At 34.8% G+C, this 25,765-nt stretch overlaps 1 long non-coding RNA gene across 3 annotated transcripts in view; it reads right to left on the bottom strand.

The window, feature by feature from the left end:
* The window catches only part of LOC111091114, an 82,227-nt gene that overhangs the window by 22,525 nt on the left and 33,937 nt on the right, over window positions 1-25,765 (bottom strand). For all 3 annotated transcript variants that reach the window (XR_005373761.1, XR_005373762.1, XR_005373763.1), the window contains exon 3: window positions 17,752-17,852. This is a non-coding gene — a long non-coding RNA (uncharacterized LOC111091114). The remainder of the gene's footprint in view (window positions 1-17,751; window positions 17,853-25,765) is intronic.

Here is a 25,765-nt window from a genome sequence, read left to right as displayed (position 1 = left end):
AAATTTACAAGAGACACATACAAGGGAGTGATTTTTCTTAAGATACTTACTTTGCAATGGGCAACAGTTATAAAGTACTCTACTGTCCAAGGTCCAGGTCTACATCAAATGCTGCATGCAGATGATGTCAGTGGATGGTAGATCTCCAAAGGTCCTTCTGAGTGAGAAATCTAACCTGGATGGTCAGCCTCTGCCACAAAAGACCTGTTGTCTCTGAAATTCTTCTTCCACTCTGATTTCCTTTACCAAAGTACTTCCTTTCCATACAATTTTGGTATCTTGATGAGTTAAGCACCCTAAATAATGACATTTACTATTGTTTATATTTTGTTGACATGGTTACAGAAACAGCAACGATGGCAGGCAATTAAACTGACTTCATGATATGCCTTTGCTAAAAGACTGAAGTTCTAATTTTCCAGTTGAACTTGGATCTGAAATTTGGCTTCACATGAGTTCAGTCTGTTCCAGGACAGAGTGAAGCCAAGTTTACATTGTGTATTAAATGCTCCAAAGGTTGACACTATTTTTTCAAACATGACATGCACTTTATGGACTGGAACATAACAGTATGGCAGTAAAACCATAGGATTTATTTAAAAGGTTTCTTTTTCTTTTTCTCTTCTTTTGTCCCAAAGCCTTTACTCTAACATTAAATTCCCCTTAGTTTTTCTCCTGCTATCTTTTATTTGATAAAGAAAGTCAAAGATACCTTAGCTTTGGAAAGAAAAGATCAAAGATAAGAGCTAATCAATCTCTAGTAATTCTTACCATTCATTTTGTTTACTCTCTTCTTAAGTTTCTTGCTGTGAGTCTCTGCAACTTCAAAATCAGAGTTTCATTAACCTTGCATAAAGAACTACTGTTCCCTAACCACAGAAGTTCTAGATATGAGGTTAGAAAGCTCTGACATAAAGAACTAAAGAGGTTGACATAAGGAACTAGATATCCTTCAAAGATGGGATTGCAATTTTCTGTTCCAAGAACTGCACACTAATTCCAGTCTTGTTTTAGGAGTAACTGCTTTCTACCTCTAAAGGAAATAGTTGGTAAACTATTAAGAACTAAAATCTAATCTTGAGGCATTTCATGAGATTAAACTGGACAAATTTAACAAATCTGCTTATATTCCATACATTTCAGTTTGAATTTGTAAATGACAACGAGGGACCCCAAGTTATTCGAAGCAGTCTATAGCTATTCATCACTATTCTGATTGGTGACCTTAGAGCTTCAGTTGAAGTTAAATCTGTACATATGGATGCTAAGTTATCTGATATTTTCAGAAAGAAAATAAAACTACCTGCAGTTTAAAAAAAAAAAAAAGGAAGGACAAAAGTAAAATGTGAAAGAGAAAAAAGATTCTCAGTCTGATTGTTTTAAGCTTAGGATATCAAGTTTGCCAGTAATATTGGGTTGAGAGAAATGGAATGATGGGTTTTCTTGAAGGATTGCTTAGTTATACCAGGTTTTGACACTTTTGGGGGGAATGTCAGCACTCATGAATGAAAAGCAAATGTATGCTTGTGCATCACACTCAATAATAGAACCCAGTTCAAAATTAACAATGCTTCAAAGATCAGACTGTGATGGACACTATAGTCTTAAATTGAATAATCCCTATAGAATGAGGGGCTGAGACACAGTATCACTGGGAGAGATGAGGGAGCCCCAGTCTCCTCTATACTTTCTCATTAGTCCTATAAGCATTGGTTAAATTAGACATAGGTCATTACTTAAAATTCAACATATTAACCAACCAAACTCATCATCTCAAGAAGGCATATTTCTTTTCCAGTATTCCTTTTCACTGCAAAAGGGACCACCATCTCCCAGCTAGTCAAACTTGACACCTGGAAATAATCCTTGATTTTTCATTCTTCCTCATAGTCCATGTTTAATCATTCATCAAATTGTTCTTCCTACTTGAGAAATATGTTTGGAATATTAATATCCCTTCTTATGCCATCATCAGTGAAGTTCGAAGGCTTACTACTGTAAAGGTTTCTGATCATTCATTCCATGTGTATTCTTGTCCTTTCCGATTCATTCTTGGCCCAGAAACTAGAGGAATTTTTGTGAAAATAGAAATCTAACCTTATAATTGCCATTCTTAACACCATGGAGTAGCTTTATATTGTCGTAAAATATCTAAAATCCCTACAAAACTACCCACACTATGGTTCCTATAGGTTCAGTCTTATGTCATGTCACTTTATCTTTGATTTTTATGCTGTATTATCTTCTGACTTGCGTTTGGATTTCAAGCATTATTTACAGAATTTATTGGTTCTGGTTTTTTTGCAGGGGAATGTATTTGTATGGTTTGCTTTCACTCCTTCATCCTCACCCTATTCCTACTTATTCTTTTATGTTAGTTTAAGTCTTAGATCTTTAGGGAAGACTTCCTCATCACTTGACAAGTTTAATTCCTCATGTTTTAATCTAATGACTTTGTACACCGAACCTCTTCTTCCTTAATACTTCACACTTCACTTTTCAGGCCAGTGTCCATACTTGACTCTAAACCCCATATCTATTGGAACTTTATCTATCTTGTCCATACCTGACCTCCTTATCTTTATTATAAATTCTGAAACATAATAGAAGTTTGATGAATATGATTTAATCAAAGGAAGTATATCAGAATGATAAATATGTAGAAGCTTACTTTCAAATGCCCAAGACTAGAGATTTTGAAGCATTCTACCTATATTATCATAATTCACATTTTATTTCTTCTGGTCTGCATATTAGAATCATCTGTGAGTATATGCATACATGTATGTTTGTGTGCAGGCATAGGGTAAAGGATAGAGAGACTGGAGGGTTTAAAAAAACAAAACAAAACAAAACAAGATGTGACTGGCAAAGTCCAATTATATATATTTTGGCCAGTAGGGCAGAAAGCACAATGGGGGACAATTTGCCTTTCTTTTATCAAAGACCCTGCCATATTCTGAAGTCTTTCCTAGGGTTCTTGGTATATTCTAGAAAATACTATATATCAAAATAAAAATACTTATAAAATGCAAATAGAAATTCCTTTGAGAATAAATCACAGCACACCCTGATACTTTTGTCTTCCTTTAAAGATGTGAGGTTATGAGAGAATATATAAAACCTAATCCCTTCCTGTGGTTTTAAGAAAATATTGAGAACAAAATACATTCAACCCTCAGTACATACTTGCAGTCACTCCAAAGTAAATGTTTCTTTATATCTTGTGGAAAAAATCATTTTGTGACTCTCTGCTTCTGAAAATGAGCTAGATTCTTTTCAAAGACCACTTCATTAAGAAGTATATATACTTTAGAGGCAACACCTTTCTAAAATTTTGAAACTTGTAATGATATTTCCCTTGAGATGTTTATAAGTTACAAATGGAAATCCTACATCTTTTGGGGGTGGGTGGGTTACATCATATTGTATTATACAATTAAAATTTTTGAGCTATATTGCCATAAATAAATTTGAGCAACATATATTAACCTAGATTTTCTAAACATTTTATCATGCAACCAAACTGTAAGGGATTTGTTTGTTTGTTTGTTTGATATGCCTGTTAAAATCTGAGTCATGCAGGAAAAAAATGGGCAAAATTTAGGTGCAATGGTTAGGAAATTAGTTCTAAACTAGCAACCTTATCAGTCTCTTTTATCCTTCAAATAACCTAGCATCTCACGGCCTGTCATCATTTGTACAATGACAATAATCACACCTATTGCCTAGTACTGTAATGAGAATTTAATAAGAAATGCCAGATTTCCTATTTAAAAATCTCATTTTCTGGGGGATCCCTAGGTGGCTCAGTGGTTTAGCGCCTGCCTTCAGCCCAGGGCGTGATCCTAGAGTCCCGGGATCCAGTCCCACATCAGGCTCCCTGTATGGAACCTGCTTCTCCCTCTGCCTGTGTCTCTGACTCTCTCTCTCTCTCTTTCTCTCGAATAAATAAAATCTAAAAAAAAATCTCATTTTCTCTTCTAAGCTCCAAACCACTGGAAAAAATTGTGACAAACTATTTGTATATAAAAAGATATGTAGCAACATTTAGAAATTTCATCTTTGAGGAAATATTGTAAACCTATACTTTCATAAATTTAACATTTATGTAAATCTTAAAACTGCAATATTTTTTGCACAGGGTAACTTCAAAGATGGAGGTCTTGTACAAATTCTGGTTGTTGCCATCAGATGTCATATAGCAGAAGGGCAAGCAGTGCCACACATATGCATGGGGAGAACCTGACTGGCACTACAGTCAAAGTTCAGGGAGATTCACTTTACAGACTAACAAAGCAACTGCAGAAACAATAACTCTGAATGCTCTTTTACATTCAAATCACTCTCAGCATGTCTGTGAATCATAAAAGGACTTCAAAGAATGAAAAGTCGGAAATTTGAGCACATAGCATGTGGGTTTCTAGACAAGTCTAGGTGTAGAATTGGAAATAACTGATTCAAGTTCTTTGTCAAAATTCTTCCTGCACAGAAACCAGCATCCTACCCTCATGTTTGAGTAAAGGAAAATTCAAGCTAAGAGGAAAATTAAAATACCACAGAATAAACACTCACAGAATCCACTGCCTAAAGAGTCACAATTCAGAGAGAACAAATGATTTTTTCCCAGAGAGAATCGCTGTTAGCAAACACATGACAGTTCACAGGCTTCCGCTCTAGTGAAGCTGACTGCAAATGGAAATCACCGAATCAGACTGGAAATGGAAATTGCCTGCAGGAGTCTCAGTTATTTAAATTTTCCATGATTTCCCCATGTAAGTTTTCCCAGAGTTCATGTTTAAGAAACAATAATGTCAAACCATAATTTCTCTCTTAAAGAAGTAAGAAAGTAATCTTAAAATTCAGGGCTTTCGAATTCTACATTGTTTTGTTTGGTTAATTTCCAGGAGCCACAGATTTGATTACATTGTCTGTTTCTTCATTGCTTCTCAAAGGATAAGAACAGCAAGTTAGTAAATAGCAAAGACTGTGTATAGATCTTTGGAATGGGTTAAAATAATTTCATTTGATATTAAGGTAAGAGGAAACATGAGGTGTAGAAAGCATACCCCAAGGGCAGGTGTATTGGAAAAGCTATTCAGCTGGGTAATGGGATAATTCAACTTCTGAAGCTATCATTTGTCTTTAAGGAAGAATCACAAGTTCATTTTCTAAGTTACAGTTCATTTTGTGTATTGATTTTTCATATATGTCAAACTCTCATCACTGCTTCAATATAAGAATCTTATTTTTTTCAAGATTGTATTTATTTATTCATGAGAGATACAGAGAGAGAAAGGCAGAGACATAGGCTGAGGGAGAAGCAGGCTCCCTGAGGGGAACCTGATGTGGGACTCCATCCCAGGTCCCCTCGATCACAACCTGAGCCAAAGGCAGACAACCACTGAGCCACCCAGGTGTTCTAAGCCTTATTATTTTTTTATTTATTCATATTTTAGTTACTTATTTAATAATATAACATATCCCTATGAATCTACTATCCAAACCAAGCACTAGAGCCTTACAAATAGCTTAATTTTAAGGGCTCCTTTCACTGTACCATTTTTCTATCTTCCCCATTCACAGAAGTAAACATTATTCTGAATTTTGAATTTTTTGTAGTAAATGCTGAGGTTTGCTGCCTAGATCATCTATTCAAGAATAAAGAGCTTATTCAGCCAAGTGCTGGGAGTGTTGGTGATTGACAAAGTCTTCTTTAGTCTCCGTCTTGGGATTGAGAACTTTCTCTTTCAAGGTCACGTCCTTTCTCAGAGGCAGCATGTGTCCAGTCAGTGTGTGGGTTTCGGGGGGGGGGGGGCGGGGGAGTATAGGTCCAGCCTATTTGCTTTAATGTAGGACAACCCTATGGGACCATTCCAATACCAGTCTTCTCTATGGGGGCTGCTGAGGCCTTTGTTGTTGGTGGTGGCTTTAAAAGTGTATTTTACTCCAATACAGTCTCTCTTCTTCCTTCACTTTCTATCCAGAAATCTCCTCCTCAGATTCTGTTTTCCAGAGACCCAATCTTTGACATTATCCTTGGGCTTTTCCAACAAATGATGCAGAAACACTTGTATATCCATCAACAAACAAATGAAAACAACCCATGACCTAACCCTCACACTTTATAAAAAATGAGCTCAAAATGGGTAATAGACTTAAGTATAATAAATAAAATTATACAACTTTTAGAAAAAATAGGACAGAATATTTGGCATATGAAGAGATTTTCAACATCATTAGCCATTAGGAAAATGCAAGTTAAAACCACAATGAGATATCTTCACCCATTTATCAATCTGGCTACAATAAGAAATAATGACAATAACAAATACTGACAAGGATGCAAAGAAGCTGGTGAGAATGTAAAATTGTATACTGACTTAGGAAAGCAGTTTGACATCTTCTTGTAACATTAAACACTTAATTACATATAACTCAGCTATTGAATAGTCAGGCATTTATCCCAGGGAAATGGAAACTTACGTTCATTCATTCAAACAAACAAACAAAACCCTGTACATGACGAATAGCAGCTTTATTCATAATAGCTGAAATCTGAAAACAGCCCAGATGGCCTTCCGTGGGTGAATGGTGAAACAGGCTGTTGTACGTCCATACCATGCAATTGTCCTCAGGAATAAAATGGAAAAATGATGGATACAGGCAACGACATAAGTCAATCAACAGTGAGATATAATGAGAGAAAAATTCAGTCCCAAAACATTACATACTGTAATATTTCCTTTATGTAAGATTCTTGAAATAACAGATTTATAGAAATGTAAAACAGATCCATAGTTACCAGAGGTTAGGGATAAGGTTAGAGAAGCGTGGTTATTAAAAGGCAATCTGAGGGATCCTTAAGATGGAATTGCTCTATGGGGCTGAGTTCTTGATCCACAAACCTACACTTGTGATAGAATTGCATAGAACTCAGTATACCCAGAAAAATAAATACAAGGTGATCTTGGAAAATCTGAATGAGATTGGTAGTTTGAGTCAATGTTAAAATCCTGGGTGTGATATTGTACCACAAAACCAGTTCTGCAAGATGTTGCTAATGGGAGTAACTGCATAAAGAGTACACAAGACTCCTTTGTATTATTTCTTACATTTGTATGTGAATCTACAATTATCTCAAAATAAAAAGTTTAATTTAAAAATACAATGCTTAAAAAAAATAAAAAATAAAAAAAAAAAATACAATGCTTCTTTTTAAATTTTATAGTAGTTTACCATATATTGTCTTTGGGACTTTTTTTTTTCTTTCTTTCAGACACCTTCCAACTCATCTTTTGTGACAAGTTAAATACCAAGAGATATACAATTTCTTGAATGTAGATTTCTTTATTCATTTTTGCTGTTGTTTAATATTCTAATGTGACTGCCACATAGTATATGTGCATATTCTTTTACTGATTAGCATTTGTGCTTTTTTCAGCTGTTGTTATTATAGACAGCCTTGCCTTGGTACATGTGATAAATGTGTGCAAATGTTTCTAATTCTTTGATCCGCTCCCATTGCTTCTTCTAATTTGAGATTTATTCAGTGTTCTGTTTATATAAGTTTATTCTTTTTCAATTGTTTTTCTTTTCTAGTTTAAGATTTAAGGTTATACATTTCTTTCAAAAAATTGTTTCTGCAGTTTCCCAAGGATTTGATGTACAATATAATTATTTTTAGTTAGTTTTAAGTTATTTATTTTAAATTTACATTATGCCAACTTATTTCACTATTAAATGTTTAAATGGGTTTTAAAATTCTTTCGAATATTTGGGGATTTATTTATTCGTCTTGCGTTATTGTTGTTCTTTTACATTTTTAACTGAATTGTGTCATCCTGAAAGAACATGATCTAGATGATATCTACACTTTGATATTTATTTTTACCTTATTCATGGCTTAGTGAAATGATTGGTTTTGTGAATGTACCTTTTGCACTCAAGGTAAATGTGTATACTGTAAATTGAGAGCACAGAAATCTGTGTGTCTCCATTAGAATAAATGTCTCATTTTTACTATTCAACTCATATCTTCAGTTTGGAAGGGGGTTGCTATTTGTCTCTTCAGTGATTAATAGAAGAATGCTGAACTCTTCTGCTATATTAATAGATTTGCTTAAACTTCCCAGAAGTTCTATCCCCTTTGTAATTTGTGTAATTTGAGGCTAGCTTATCAGAGACAAGTGCAAGTAAAGTTGTTACATCTTTTGGGTGAATTTAAACATTGATCATTTATGTAGTGACCCTAAAAATGTGTTTTGCCTTCATATCTTTTTTTCCCTGAAATCCTAAGAGTTATATTATCTTTCTTTTCTCTCCTACCTTCAGTAAAAAGCTGAGCTAGTTACCATGAATGTAAAAAGTTTTATTTCATTCCTCCTGAGAGTAGAAAACAATAAACGACCAGTGTCATGGATTATACTGGGATTATCACTTGTGATTAAAGCTGAACCCTATTTAGTAAAAATTTTATAGTAAAGTTACATTCATTATACTTTATTATTTCTAAGTATTTGTAATCATGATGCATTAAAAATGTAGATGTTTTAGTCATTTTAAAAATTATTTATAAATCATCAATAACATAGCATAAGTCCCATTTTTATTTCCCTTTAAGCCATTTTAAAATTATGTGTGTGAAATCAAACAATACCCTCTCCTAAAAGAGTAAGAAGAAAAGCTCATGTTTACTTTAAAATCTTCATATTTGGACTTTTACTCTGAGAATGAAGAATCTCCTGGTTAAGGAAAGTTAGGTAGAGTTATGTACAATGTCACATTCTACATTTTAATAAATCTGACACCATCATATCTTGTAAGTAGATCTTACTTTACCCTATATTGCCATATTCATTTTAAGCAGATAAATATAGACATGTGATAAGTTAAGGTCATTTAGAAGAAAAGACAACAACACAACAAACACTTAAGTGGATAAGTATCCTAATCCATTAATAAATAAAGAAATAAAATAATCATCTTTTCCATAAAAATAAGTCAGATAGGTTAGAAAGTATTCAAAACAATGTTTTGGGCACTATAAAATATTTAGCTGATGTAATTAGGACTTATCCTAGCTGTAACAAATTTGGGGCTTTTGAAAAATAATCAGAATATTTTGCAGATTTCCACTTTGGCAAGCTTTTGGGAAAGTCTCCACACAAAGTAAGTCACTGTTTTCCTCATTTAGTGGATGTTTAATGAGTCAATAAAATTTCTGAACTTGTTTTATTTGGGACTTTTTAAATTTGTTTAAATTGTTTAACTTTAAAAGGAATCTAATGGAAACATAATAGACATTGGCTATGGATATGTGCCTCCTTTAACCTCCACTTTCAGAGCAATTTGACAGCAGTTACTGCTCACAGCCTTTCAACTTTGTCTCCAGACACATAGCTGCCACATCTGCCTTAAAAAAGCATGAGTCTGTCTAATCATGTTACACCATCCACCTCTCATCTTAAAAAATATAAGTGAGTATCTATTAATTTCAGACTTACACTGTCAAGTTTTGAACTATCTTTCGAAGCTAGATCACTTTCTAACTAGGTAGGAATTTACATTTACAAATTAATTTTATACTCTTTCATTAATGCTATACTGTCATCAAACTCAGGGATGACATATATTCTTTTAATCATACTGGTTTCTCTCTTTGGCTGGTTCTTTACTTTATTCTTAACTGAAAATGGTTGACATTGTTTATCATTATGGTCAGGTAGGATTTTTACCTCTTCAGTGAACTTTGGTTCAGACCCCCTGTAAGCTAAAAATATGTTCTTTCTTCCAAATTGCATTATTAACACATTATGTGTGAAAAGTTGAAAATAGACTTCTAATATATATAGACTTCATATATATATATATATCTTCTATATAAATAGACTTCTAATATATATATGTATCTTTATATATATCTTATATATAAATAGGCTTCTAATGTATATATAATATATAATATATATATATTATATATATATATCTTCAATTTCCCCTCAACCTTTCAACATTTGATGAAATGAATTACTGTGCTAAGAATGAGAATAGAAAGCTGAGCCTAACATGACATTCCGTGTAGACAAAACATTTCTACAAGCATGTGTGGGAAGACTAAATCTTTCCAGGTCAGTAAAGGATAGTTCAAAATTATGAATGATAAAGCAATAAACTGAATTACTAACAACCTGCTAGTTTGTATAAATGAAGAAAAAATCTGTAGTACGGAACTGTTAATTCCCACTGTCCAAAAAGACAAAGAAAATTAAAGAGGTATGTACTTCAAGTAACCTCTGTCCCAATTTAGACTTTGGCTAAAAAATATTACAATGTTCACAAAAGCTTTATAATTGAGGCGAGGTTTTCCTTCTAAAGACAAAAGAAAAAGTGAGTTACATGCATATTTAGCAAACTGGACTCATGTATTCAAAGTTAAGATTATAAATCTGAGCCTCATTTTGTAGACTAGTATTTATTAAACTAACTGTGCTGATACATTCTCAGGTGTTCATGATTGTAAAGAGGTTTTTAAAAATTATTTTTTTAGGGGCACCTGGTGGCTCAATCAGTTGAGTGTCCAACTCAGTTTCAGCTCAAAGTTCTGGGATGGAGCCCCATTGCTCATCACAGAATCATTTTGACTCTCTCTCTGTCTCTCTCAAATAAATGAATAAATCTCAAAAAAAAAAAAACTTAAATTTTTACACTTAGATGATTGTCTAAAATTAATACAAGATATTCTAGCTCACTTAATGACCACTTAAAATGCTGACACAATTGCTAGCAGCCTATTTCTATCTTATAACTTTTTCCTTCCCTTTTGATAGAATTGAGGAGATTTTCCTACAATTATCATGGGCTAAATCCTTTTTGTGTGCCTGGAATATCATCCTGTCTTGCTCCCCACGGACTTCCCTGTTGCAAGTAACACTTTTTTCCCAGAATCAGGATTCATCAATTTCTTCCTTTCATTTTATTTCTATCCGTACACAAATAAGATTTGTTGTCTCTTATCTTATAAAAGCCCACACATGGTCCTGTATATCCCTCTACATATCCTGCTCTCTGTTTCCATTCCAGGGGAAAACACACACACACACACACACACACACACACAACTCTGATGATAATATCCAGTTCCCGCCTCCATTTTATCACTTGTCATTCTATTCTAAATACATTCCAGTTGATTTCCCATACTCACGATTCTACTATGACTACTTTTGTGAAGATCACGATTACCTTTACATTATCTAATCAACTCTTTTTTTCTTCACATTATACACACTTCCAACAGCATACAGTAGAGTTGAAAACTCACTCCATAGCAAAACACTTCCTTCTCTTTGTTTCTGTGTTTTCTGATACTATATTATACAGGATTTCTCTTACACTAAAGGGCCTCCTAATCTGCAAGAATTTATTTTTTAATTTTATTTATTTTCATGAAAGACACAGAGAGAGAGACAGGCAGAGACACAGGCAGGGGGAGAAACAGGCTCCATGCAGGGAGCCTGACCTGGGACTCGATCTAAGGTCTCCAGGTTCATGCCCTGGGCTGAAGGTGGCGCTAAACCGCTGAGCCACCAGGGCTGCCCCTAATCTGCAAGAATTTAAATGTGAGTATTCTGGGATCCCTGGGTGGCGCAGCGGTTTGGCGCCTGCCTTTGGCCCAGGGCACAATCCTGGAGACCCGGGATCAAATCCCACATCGGGCTCCTGGTGCATGGAGCCTGCTTCTCTCTCTGTGTGTGTCTCTGCCTCTCTCTTGGTCTGTGGCTATAATAAATAAATAAATAATAAATAAATAAAATATTTAAATGTGAGTATTCCTTAGGGCTCATCATCTTGTCTCTTCTACTTTCCTCTCCCCTCTCTCTACCCTCCCCTTCTCTCTTCTGTTCCCTTCTCTTTGTTTATTCTTGTTTGTTTTTTTCTGAAGTTAATTTAATCCAATTTCATGTTTTTAACCATCATCTTTATGCTAATGACTCCCAGTAGTCCTGACCTCTCCAGTGAACTTCAACTAATTTGGATATCCAAATGTCAACATATCATTTTTACTTAAATGTCTAAAGTATTTCAAATTTACTGTGTCCAAACCAGAACTCTTAATTTCTTCCATCTCAAATCCGTTCTTCCCTATCTCTTTTCTACCTTATTCATCCAGATTTGTAAGGCCAATTTCTCTTTCCCCCACTTTTTACATCCAGTCCAATGAAGGGTTCTATTAATTGTACCTTCAAAATATGACACTCATTGTTCCACTTCTTTCCACCTCCACTCATCTCTACTCTGAGATTCCAATTCACTTTCCTGCTTCCGACTTGATGCTCTGATTGAGGAGTTCACATCAATTTACTGTAGAGTAGCTGAGTGATTTTTTTTTTTTTTTATAAAGGAAATCACCTCATTTTACTCTCCAGCTTAAAACTCACTGATGATTGTGCCTTGTTCCTAGACTCATGTCTATACACTTCAACAGTGCCTACAAGGCTTTCCAGAATCTGGCTCCAAATACCTTTCTCTTCTAATCTCCCACCACTCTCTATCTAGAATGCTGTCTTCTCACTTTGCTTACGTGGCTGCTTAATTTTATCCATTTCATCTCCTCAATGACTTAAAAAAAAAAGATTTTATTTATTTATTCATGAGAGATGGAGAGGCAAAGACATAGGTAGAGGGAGAAGCAGGGTCCCTGTGGGAGCCTGATGCCGGACTGGATCCCAGGACTCCGGGCTCAACCACTGAGCTGCCCAGGTGCCCCTCCTCAATGACTTTTGATCACTCATTTGAAAGTAGAAGTTTCTGGAACTCTGTTTATACTTTATCCCATCCGATCAGCTTATGCTTTAATTTTAGTCTTTATGACTATCTACAATTATCTTATGCATTCCATTTATGAATATATAAACTTGAAAAGAGTAGAGATTCTATCAGTCTTGTTTCTGATGTACTCTCTAGGACTACACAATGTCTGGTACATAGGCAATACTCATTGAATACAAAAACAAATGGTGACAAGAATTTGAAACATTTCTCAAAATAGGGTCCTTAGACTTCAGGAGCCTATAGAAATATTCTTAAGAACTTATGAGTTTCCAAGTTTGAAAAGCAGTTTTAGATCACAGGGATCTAACAAGAACTTATAAATTGAAAGTATATCCACTTCCTACAACTGTTATAACAAATTATCTTATACTTGTGGTTTACAAGAACAGAAATTTATTTTTTCACAATTCTACAGGGCAGAAGTCTGAAATCAAAATGTTTTCAGGGGCACACTCCCTCTGAAGACTCTGTCTGAGAGAGAATCCTTTTTATCTTCTTCTAGGTTGTGGTAGCTCCAAGCATTCTTTACTCATAGCTGTGTAATTCCAATCTCTGCCTCCATCTTTGCATGGCCTTTTCTTCTTCTCTGTATTCTCAATTCTATGTTTCTCTTATAAGGATATGTATCATTGGCTTTAGGGCCCACCTGGATAGCCCAGGATTATCTCATCCCATGATCCTTAATTACATTTGCAAAGGATCTTTTTTTCTAAATAATGTTACATTCATGGGTCTTGGTATATAGCCATATCTTTTGGAGGATCTACCATTCAACCCACCATAGGAAGTGACATTAGATGTTAGAATTTAGAGTTAAACCTCACCACAATTTGTAATTGTGTCCTAACTCAGCAGTAAGTAATGACAGAACCCACTAGACTATTGCAAAGTGGCAGGCAACAATGGTTTGAAATAATTCTGTGGCATAGAACATGATGATGAAAAGAGGCTGAATTCAAGACACATTTATTAGGTAAAAAGCAACATAATCTAGGTTCCATCCACTTCACAAGTTTTCATTTCCTTTGGAAATTTGTATTCTTTATTTTATAATTGGCATCCACTAATCCTTCACCCTCCTATAAGTGGCAGCAGTGAGAACAAACCTAGACAACTGGACAGAATGTAAAACGTTCAGCAAAGAGCATCAGAGAAACAACACTACCAAAACCAGTCCATATTTTTAGTCATAGAAAAAATGTTTAAGATTGATGCTTTTTGTCTATTCTATTTCAGGCTTCAAATCCATTAGTATAGATTACTTGCATAAACCCATTGTCTTGTTTATTTTTATATTATATCCCTATTTGTTGTTATGAAAGTCACTCATGCATATTGAAGAAAATTTGATGAATACCAAAATATTAAAAAAATTAGAATGACCAGAATGAACCAACACTATTATCTAGAAAAGTAAGAAAAGCTCACTCTCTGCCCATTATCTCTATTATCACACCATGCAAAATGGCTGTGGAAATGACACCAAACTTTAACTATCAAGGCAAATGTGAGATATACTGTGACCCCCTCACAGCTAGGCCTCACCCTTCAGTGGCAAAACTCATATACAATGAGCATGCTATACATGGTCGGTCAAGTAAGACACCATTCAGAAGCTATAGAGAGAACAGGTGTTTAAAACATTGTTTTAAAATTTACTCTATACTTAATTCATCTGCTTTTTGAATGTGGGCTGGACTAATGCTAATTTCTAATGAATAGAGCACAGAAAGTGGAAAATAATTTTATAGTAGAGAAACCTGAATATATCTCCTTAACCAAATGAACAAAATTAATATCACCAGTAATAAGTCATGTTAATTTCATGTACTCCTCGATATCATTGAGTGAGCAGGGGGGCACTTGTTCTCTAGAAGTTTTGCAAGAACAAAAACAAAAACAAAACAAAAAACCTATAACAAACAAAACCAAAAAGAACATAACCCCGTTCTAATTATAAGAAGCTACCACATGAACCTAAAGTGAGAAACATTTTATGAAATGTTAAAACAGTATTCTTCAAAAGTGTCAAGGTCATGGAAACCAACAAAGCATAGTAAAACTATCAAGACTGGAGTAGACAAAGAAATATGGAAACTAAATGTAATATGGTATCCTGGACCAGAAAAGGACATTAGGAAAACAAAGCTAGTGAAATCCAAATAAAATATATAGCTTATTTAATAGTGTTGTACCAATAACCTCTTCCTTTTGATAAGCATGCCATCATATTGTAAGATGTCAATATGAAGGGGATCTAGGTGTAGGATATTTAAGAACTATTTGTATTCCATACAAATATAACTCTTTGGTTAACCTAAATTATATTAAAATAAAGTTTAAAAATTATATATTTCTACTTCAGTGTTACAAAACTAGGACCTCTGACTTGTAAGTATGCATTTTTAGTTGAGCTGTTTTTTCTAATGGACAGCTTAATGAAATGTATGCCTGGGTGACAAACTGTAGGAATTTTTTAATTTAAAAATCAATGCATGTTTTTTAAAGTAAGTTTTGGGTTTACAGAAAAATTGAGCAGAAAGTATAAAAAGGTCTCAAATACTCCCTTTCCTCCATTATAATGTATTAGTGACATCTTAGTCAATTAATATAGAATGTTTGTTACAATCTATGAGCCAATATTGATATATTATTACTGACATCCAAAGTTTACATTAGAATTCACTCTTTGTGTTGTATAGTTCTATGGGTTTTGACAAATGTATTGTTCATCGTTTGCTCCATAAATGTCAAATGTGTGGGGATCCCTGGGTGGCGCAGTGGTTTGGCGCCTGCCTTTGGCCCAGGGAGCGATCCTGGAGACCCGGGATCGAATCCCACGTCGGGCTCCCGGTGCATGGAGCCTGCTTCTCCCTCTGCCTGTGTCTCTGCCTCTCTCTCTCTCTCTCTGTGACTATCATAAATAAATAAAAAATTTTAAAAAAATGTCAAATGTGTTATCCGTGAAGATGCAGATGTAGGAATAAAAGACTGAGAAAATCCTAGAGTTGACATGAAATAGGATATAAGATAGAATTATATTAATTACATAGCTAAATAAGATTGAGATACTAAATAAGATTGAGAAACACAATATTACACAGACATTGCCTCTACAACAATACTACTATCGCAGCCAGGAAGTCTATGAAGATTCTTCATGGAATGACTCCACAACCTAGACAATCTAGACAAAAAAGAAAGTAGGGTTAGCTAAGCAATTTTTGATTGATTAATCTATAAATTTAGTATTATTAAAGAATAATATTCCAATTTAGTGATTTAAGATCATTACTTCATAAATACTGGTCCAATTGCTTAGGTTTTAGTGTAAACAAAATCTTCATTAGCTGTTAGTGTAAAAAAAAAAATCAGTTTATTTTGCTGCCTCATTCTATCCAACCAACTTCTGAATTGATTAAAGAAGTTAATTACTAGAAAATAATTTAATTGTAGAATAACAATCTAACCAATCTTTACAAACTCTTACAAAAATAGAAGAAGAGGAAAAAATTAGTTCCATGAGGTCAGTATTAACCTTGATACCAAAGCCAGATAATGGCATCCCAAGAAAAGAAAATTGCAGACCACTGTCTCTTATAAATATTGACACAAAAATCCTCAACAAAATGCAGAAACATAAGTATATATAGGTATAACACTATGATCAAATGAGTCTTGTTTTTATTGGTTAACTGAATATCTTGAAAACCAATTAATGTAATATACCACATAATAGAATAAAAGACAAAAATCACACAATTATCTCAATAGGCACCAAAAAAAGCATTTGAAAAATTCAACACCCTTCATGAAAAAAAAAATTAACAAATTGTTATTCCATAAGGGAACTTTCTCACCTGATAAATCGAATTGACTAAAACCCACAGGTAATATCAAACTAAATGGTGAAAGATTGTTTTGTTCTCCAAGACAAGGAACAAGTTTATCTCACAACTTCTATAGCACAATGTAATGGAGATTCTAGTCAGGATAGTTCAGCAAAAAAATGAAATAAAAGGCACCCAGATTAGAAAAGTAGAAGAAAAACTTTCTTTATTTGCAAGTGATATGATCTTGTACATTTAAAAAATTCTAAGAAATACATTTAAAAAACTATTACTTATAATGAAATTAGAAAGGTTACCAGAATATATGGTCAGTGTACAAAATCAATTATATTTCTACTCAGTAACAATAAACAAACCAAAGTTAATGTTAAGAAAGCAATTCTATTTCCAATACTGTCAAAAATGTTTAGGAATAAATTTTGAAAAATAAGTTCAAAATGTATATTCTGAAATCTAAAACAAAACAAACAAAAAAAACTTCTATCAAATGATAGTGAAAGTAACCTAAATAAATCAAAAGACACCCCACATTCATGGATTTGAACACTTAATACTAAGGTGGAAATACTCCTGGGATGCCTGGGTGGCTCAATGGTTGAGCGTCTGCCTTTGGCCCAGGGTGTGATCCCAGGGTCCTGGGATGGAGTCCTGCATCGGGCTTCCCACAGGGAGCCTACATGTCCCTCTGCTTATGTCTTTGCCTCTTTGTGTGAGTCTCTCATGAATAAAGGAATAAAATTTTAAAAGAAAAATAAGATGGCAATACTCATCAAATTGACCTACAGATTCCACACAGTCTCTATCAAATCTCATCTGACTTCTTTATAGAAATTGACAAGCTAACTCTAACATTCATATGCAGGTTCAAGAGACTGAGAATAGAAAAAAAAACTTTAAAAAGAACAAATTTGGAGAACTCAGTTCACAATTTCAAAACTTACAAATGAAATTACAATAATCTAGACAGTATGATAATAGAATTAAGATAGACATATAGATCGACAGGAAAAAAAAAAAAAAAAAACCACAAACCTCTGAAAATCCAGAAGGCAACCTATACACTTACAGTCAGTTAAATTTGTATAGAGGTATCCAGACAGATAAATGGAACAAGAACGTCTTTTCAACAAACGGTATCCACTGTTAAAGGAATAATGCTCACACCATCTACAAAACAAAACAAAAATCACTTTGAAATGGATGAAAAGCCTAAATGTAAGACCTAAAAGTACAAAATCCTTAGAGGAAAATATGGGCATAAATTTCTGTAGCCTTAGATTAGGCAGTTTCTTAGCTGTGATAATTTTGCAAATTATCTATCTGATAAGGCACTTGGGTCTATAATATACAAAGCATTCTTACAACCTAATAATAAAAAGAAATAGCCTAATAGCCTTTCCTAATAGGAAAGATAAATTTAAAAAGGGCCAAAAGACATATAATGATTAAAAAATTCATAAAATGAAGCTCGACATAATTAGCTATTAAAAGAATGCGAGTCAGAATACCGTTATCATATACTTTCACATCCATTAGGGTGCTATAGTAAAAAATACAGATAGTAAGAAGCATTAACAAGAATGTGGAAATACTGGACCCGTCGCTCACCGGTAGTGTCAATATAAAATGGTGCCTTGGAAAATCGTCTGGAAATTGTTCAAATGATTAAGCGTATAGTTACCATATGATTTAGTAGTTCCACTCTGAGGTATATATCCAAGAGAACTGAAAAAATGCCATGAATGTTTATAGAACCATACTTGTACATGAATGTTTATAGAACCGTTATTCATAATAGCCAAAAAATTAAAACAATTCAAATACTTATCCGCTGATGGATGGGTAAATAAAATGTGGTTTTATACTATTGTGAGAAAATGTTCTAAGATTTTAACCATAGGAGTGGAGTATGGGACTGGTTCATTTAGAATAGAACCCTTCCAGTTATTTCAAATGAAATTGACTGAATACACGGAGTTGGGTGCATACAGTACTGTTGGAAGGACCACGGAAGCAAATGTGAGGTACCTATTACTGGTTTTGGTCACAGATGCAAATGTTATCCAGAAAGTAATGAAGTTGCTGCCACTAGAGGTCAGGAAAATGCAAAAAATGGTGTCTCATCTGCCACCACACCCCCAATGTGGGTGAATGGTAGGGGAATGGCCCTTGTAAGAAATCCTATCTGCTAGGGCCTTTGTGGCTTTCAACTCTGGCAAAGGAAAATTGAGTTCTATATTTTATCTTTCAAATTACATATAAGACCATCTCATTGGTAGAAATTAACCCACAACCAGAAACATGGAAGCATGCTATTATATCCATTAAATAAAGACATGATAGAGATAGATGATAGATGATAGATAGATAGATAGATAGATAGATGAGTAAATTAAATAAGGCACTGTCTAAAGGCCAGCATAGCACAGATGCCAGCAGAACTGTATATGGAAATTTAATTCTAAATTGAACTAAGACTATATTCATTTGAGTTATTCATAGCCTTTTCAGAGGATTACAAGCTAATTTTTCTGGGGCACAAAAGCATTAGCTACAATCTGGGAATGCCTTAGTCTCTTCATTTTAGAAGAATAGATTTAAGTGTCATTAATTTCCCCTGATGACTCAGAGTTGATTTTATTTAGGTCTCAGTTAATGCTAAGCAAGCATCCACACTATTCTCAAATCTGTTAGTCATGATTTGCATTGCTTTAAGTGGTGTTATCACCTGCAATAAACTATTCTTTTTACTTCCTTGTGATGCCTGGGGGTGTTTGTGTCCCAGCTGCCATCTGGCAGCCACTGCTAAGCTAGTGGCCCCTTTTACTTTTCTTAGATTAGTCATCATTGAAAAGTACAGTGTTCATATAAATGTCTGTTCTATAAGTGAATGAAAAGGAGCCAACTATGCTCAAAGTCGAAGATTTGAAAATAAAAGATTATTTTCAGAAGAACTGAATAGGATTTGAATTAAAGAAGTTCTAGACTTACACATAACTTTCCAACTTTTACATAATCACCAGACTTCATGTGTGCTGTTTTATTTTCATTGGCTTTAGGTAATTCATTGGCTCTGAGTCACTTGATTTCTATTTATTTATTTCCTTTAGTCACTCACCCCTATACCCTCTGACCTCCCTTTTTAATGTATCTCCTTCCTATTTGGGCATGTTTGGCTTGCATATGTGCTTCTAATCTTTAGTAAGTAGATGATTTTCTCAATAGGATGCTTTTTAGTGTTTCCCTGACATTGTTTAGCATCCTATCCAGAGTGTCAGCTTGCATCCTTGTAGCTCTAATACACAATAGAATACACTCTTGGGTGAAGTAGAAAGGAAACTCTTGTCTGGTAGGCAGAGACATAAATACCAGAGTAGACTTAAGGGTGGTTATGGAAGATAACTAACTCGTGCAGCTTTTGATCCTACCTGTTTATGTCAGGAGGATCATAAGACAAAAGAAAAAATGAAGCAGAAGGAAAGTCAGAGTAAGCTTTGTTTGTGAAGAGGTGTTAATTAATGGTTTCCTGAGTAGAGAAGAGGCAGGCAAAACTTTTGATCTCAGCAGATCCTAAGATAGGACTATGAATTAAAGTTTCAGGTTGTAAGCATTTGAACAACAAGGGCCACATCTGTGCAACTGGCTTGATACAGCCTTAGCGATGTAGTAAAGGGCTTCCAGTAGATGCAAAAATTACATCCAATGAGACCAATATCTGTGATGCCTAGAGAATGTCCTAGGTTTTTCTCTTTCTACTTGGGAGCAAATGATACTGTTTATATTTATGCCTCTGACACAAAAAATTTTTGAGCTGAAGACAATTATGAAGCAGCAAATGTGGGAAAATCTCTATCATCTCCCTTTCTGCCTGACAGCAGAAGGTAAATTCTTTTTTTACTGCTTTCAGCAGCACAGAGGTACCAGAAGAATCTGCAAACAAATCTTACTCCATTACTCCTGCCACCATATATTTACCTTCCCACAGTTTGCTGCTCTTGGAAGCATGAAACTTTATTTTCTGCTGTTATTATCTATGTTTATTATTCTTTGTTGAAGATGGTTATATAAGCCGGAGTTCTAAATGCCACTTTGAGTTACTTTTTTCAAGATTTCTCTGTGTGACTTGCATCACACACATTAATAAACTGTTTTTGTCTTGTTAATCTGCCTTTTTTGTTAAGGAGGTCAGCTAAGAACCTAAGACAATAAAGTTTTCCCCTCCCTACAATGGTTACAGTACAGAATGTGTAAGAAAGGAAGGAGATATAACCTTGGCAATGGGTTTAGGACTATGCTACAGGTAGGAAGTAAGTGATAGGGTAGAAGTTAAACTTGTAATTGAGGAATTTAAACTTCATTCAGTATGCAGTGAAGAGTCATTAAAGGTTTTAATGATAGGGAAGTGACTAGGTAAGAGTTGTGCTTTGAGAAGTTTACTCTGGCCATGGTGTTTACTCATTCACATCTATTTACTAACCAATTATTTTAATAATAAGGAAATACACATTAAATGCTGTGAAAGATAAAAGTGATAACATGATAAACCTTCTGCTTCGATGAGTACAGTTTAGACAGTCATTATAAAATGTACATTATAGCCTTGCTACTTAGTACAAGTAATAAATATCCCAAATGTATGGAAGAAATTGAGAGGAGGGAGAAACTGCTTCTGGCCATTGGGAAGATCAATAAGAAGTCTAAAACAAGAGGCCAAGTAAGAATTGAAAGTTTTAAACCACCAAAGAAATTGCAGTCAGAATAGAGAGGGTAAAGAGAAAGGATATTGTAAAAGTACTCAAGAGATTTGGTCACCATTTTGATTATTGAGGCAATGGAAAGAAAGAATTAATTAAAAATGACTGAATTTCTCAAACCTAGATAACCGGGATGCATCCATTCATTTTCCATTCATTGATTTGCCACATATCTATATAATGATGATCATGTGCCAGGATTTTTTTTTAGTTGTTCAAAGAGAGAGAGATGAACAAACTAGTTCTCAGGGAAGTTGTTGTTTAGGAGGGAGATGGTAACAGGAACAGAAAATTAGTGTTGAATGATTAAAACTGGAAAGTAGAAGGAGAGGTTGATTTAGAAGAGGATTTCATTTAATTTATAATATTTTGAGTTTGAAGAGCTGGTGTATATGAGTTGAGAAAAAGAGGAAGGCCAGGGAGATAGATTGTTATTTATTTGTTCAGTGGAGGTAGTTCAAACCGTGAAGATAAAACCACTAATCAAAGTAAATTACAGAAAGCAAAAATAAGGTTTAGCATAAAATCTTAGGAAATTGAACACCGATTAAGAAGACAGAAGAGGGATGAAAATTGTGGAAGCAGCAATGAACATCACAAGTATTAGAGAAGAAAAAACAAACAAACAAACAAAAAACCAAGGAGCTCACGTTGCTCATTTCAACACAGAGTGTGAGGATGTAGACTGTTTAATATGGCAGTTATAATACAGTAGTTGGAGCAGAAATGAGATTGTAAGCCAGTCTTAAGTGTGAAAGGAAGTAGAGACTAGGTAAGAGCTTAAGAGAGAGGTAAGTTATGAGAAAGTTGTTTTAAGACTAATGGCCATACATAGTCACAAGTAGAGGAATAGGAATTTTTAGAACCAAAAAGAAAGAGAAAACAAAGTGGAGAAATAGCTAATCAGTAAAGAAGAAAGTGTGAGAGGGTGAGATTGAGTGTACACACAGAGCCTTGGAAGGAGATGGACCCCCTTTCTCAGAAGTGTATCAGGTACAAGAGGATGGTAAGTCTAAAGAACAGGTGCGGTGAGAGGGAAAGCTGAGGAAACTGCTGTCAAATTGTTCTGATATTCTTGGTAACTTAGAGGGAGAATGATGTACTAATTTGGAAGGTGTTGGATTAAGCTTCTAAACATGAGAAATAGAAACCGTTTGGAATAACTACAATGGCAAATGCGATTATGATTCAGTGAAAGATGAATCAAAGGATTACTCACCTACCAAAAGAATCAGCAGAAATTAGAGAGTATTTATCTGGAATGGACTGATATATACAATTTTATGATTTCCTCTACTAAGGATAGGCTGCCTGGGGGCAGACAAAAAGGTCTGGGTGATCCTCATTCCCCTTTCTCATATTCGACCAATCTTGCTACTGGCAGGCACTGGGGCGATCCATCTGGTGTCAAATGAGATACAAAAGGTTTTTCTCTTCATGTTCTCCATGGTTTGTTGTACCTCTTTGATGAAAAGAAGCTGTGTGCCAAAGTGAAGAAAGCAAAGTCACCAAAACATAAGCCCACTCATCTATCACTGACAGTGTTTCAGACTTATTCAGCCCAGTTGTCGTGCTGATGAGTAGGGATAGAATTGCCAGAAACCTGAGGAGAAAAGTTCTCAGAAAGTTAAACCAAGTGGGAGTAATTCATTTTCCCAAACATGGAGTGAAATGTCTCTCCAGAGCAGTAGGAGGTCATACTCAACCTTCAGAAACTCTCTGTATTGCATGACAAGATCCCCAAGTATTTTCTGTCACATTTCTAACCCCTCCTGGAGGAGCCTGGAAGACTTGATGCCAGTCAATGCTAGTTGATCCTTAGGGACATTTCTACCTCCAGCATTTGGAGGATTTATGTAATTTAAAGGTGCCAAGGTTTAATATGCATCATTGTGACTCATATCTTAGGCTCAAACTCGGAACCCAACTGGGCAAATATAGTTTCTGATTATCAGGAATGAAAAAATAAAAAAAATATGAAATGCATATAACAACTGAGACAGTAAAATAGCCCCCAAAATAGATATTTTTGAAAACTTTAAAGGAGACCATTTTGATAATACAACCCTGAAGGGAGGCACATATTCATTGCCATCCATCTACTCAAAATTAGGAGAAATCTCTCACCAGAGAATTTTTAAACTACAGTAGTCTCTCTTTTCACAATTAATTTTGCTAATGGTTAAGTTCCTAAGTGAGGCAATATGCTTCATGCTCAGCTCTTTTCTTTCTCAAGCAAAGGGTCCCTTGAAAGGATGCCGTAATAAAGCAAAGATAGGGCTTCTTTGTGCCTTTTGAGAGAGTGAGATAGAATGGCATCAGATCTGGGATGACTTTAAGCACTATCACTGCTACATGAGGAGATAAAATAGAAAGCAATCAGTGTCTCTGAGTTGTTTTGAAGCCGAAGCCTGTACTTGAGCAAGGAATTGTTGTAACTAGAACCGACTATAGTCTGTACTAAGAACTGCCTTTGGCTGTAAGTAATGAATTCTGTGCCTGAGGTCTGTATTATTGCTTCTGTTATCCAATATCTTGGTTCCAAGGTATATGCTATTGGACTTGGGCACACTTACAAAAGAATAGTATAGTATAAATTTCTAAAACTGATGGAGACAAGGAAAAGGAAGTCTGCAGTAATGAAGCACTCTCAGCCACTTCCTCAGAATGGGGGAAAGGAAGCAACCTAATCTGTAATAATGACTTTTTCTATGTCTGGCTCTTTTTAATATACTATATCACCATATAACATATATATTTAATATATCACCATAACTCTGAAACTTAAGTATATTAAGTTCATTTTTAAAATAATGACTCTGAGGCTAAGTCTTTAAGAACCTTGCTCCATCACACAGTTGAACATAGCAAACCCAGTGACTTAAGTTGTCAAATTTATCCTTGCTTACTGTGTCTTAAAGTATGGACTTTGGACCAGCAGCATTGGCATCACCTGGAAACTTGTTGGAAATGAAAATTCTCAGGGCCTATGCCAGATTGCTGAATCAGAAACTCTGAGATTGGGGCTCAGAAACCTGTGGATTAACGAGCTGTCCAAGTGACTCTGATACATACTGAAGTTTGAGATCCAGCGAACTAGTTAAAACTCTGTTCCCTCTCAGTTTGCTACTCTATCCCCATTAGATGTAGGTTTTAAGAGTTGGGATATCAAACTGGTGTATAGTGAGGCACTTTGTCCATACTATGTGTCCATAATTCCATCATCCACTTTGTCATTCACTTATGCACTCATGCATTCATTCATTCAGCAAGTACTATATAAAGGATTTAATACAGATATTAGATAAATGAAGAGGTTAAGATAAATTGTCCAATGTTAGAGAAACAGGACATGCACACATGAAATAGTTATGTAGCAACATGAGCAATATCCAGCAGCTGAAAGAATGCAAAATTCAGAGAATTCCTCAACATTTTGGATGAGAAGGATATGATGAAATTGTCATAATAGACCTTGTGGAGAAGATAGGACTGTAGGATGGTCTGGGAAGAATGAGAATATTAAACAATGATGGTAATGCTAGAGTGGTAGTGGGGTATTCCAAAGCCTAGAAAAATATTTTTCCCTAGAAAAATACGTTTTATAATTTCCAGAGCAATACCCTATTTTCCTAGATAAGGAAATTGCCACAATGTTGTAAGCATTTGCAGGAGGAGGCTGAGGTATAAGGAAGGAGTCCTGTAGTCAGAAGGAGACCTGGGTTCTGTCCTCTCACAGCTGATGACATTTGGCAAACCTTCTGTTTCTTTATTTGTAAAACAGGAGTTTCAGCACAGGACTTGTTGACAAAATTGCTGTAAAGATTAAGGGAGATAATACCTGTCAGGTTTTCCAATCTGGCTTCTATGTATGTACTAGAAAAGAAGTTCAGTTTTCAAATAAGTTTGAAGAACAATAAGTTAAATTGGAGTTTAAGAGGTAATGATTCTCTTACCTTAGAGGAGAAATCAGTATGTGCTATCCCCCCAAAATTATGGTTTTGTGTTTTTTTAAAAATATTTTATTTTTTTGTTTGTTAGAGACATAGAGAGAGAGAGGCAGAGACATAGGCAGAAGAAAAAGCAGGCTCTCTGCAAGGAGCTTGATGTGTGACTCGATCCCAGGACCCCGGGACCATAACCTGAGCCAAAGGCAGATGCTCAACCACTGAGCCACCCAGGCACCCCCCAAACTTATTATTTCATGGAATTCATTTATTTGAAGATAATTTTTTAACATCTTCTAGGACAAATATTTCAGAGAGTACAGTCTGAAAAATGGTGACTTGCATGATAGTATCTGAGCACAGAGTTGTGATCAATGAA

Source organism: Canis lupus, chromosome 19 (genome assembly GCF_011100685.1).
Source record: "Canis lupus familiaris isolate Mischka breed German Shepherd chromosome 19, alternate assembly UU_Cfam_GSD_1.0, whole genome shotgun sequence".
NCBI classification, from domain to species: domain Eukaryota; kingdom Metazoa; phylum Chordata; class Mammalia; order Carnivora; family Canidae; genus Canis; species Canis lupus.
The sequence above is the reverse complement of the archived record's forward strand: the minus strand, read 5'-3'. Positions and strand labels throughout refer to the sequence as shown.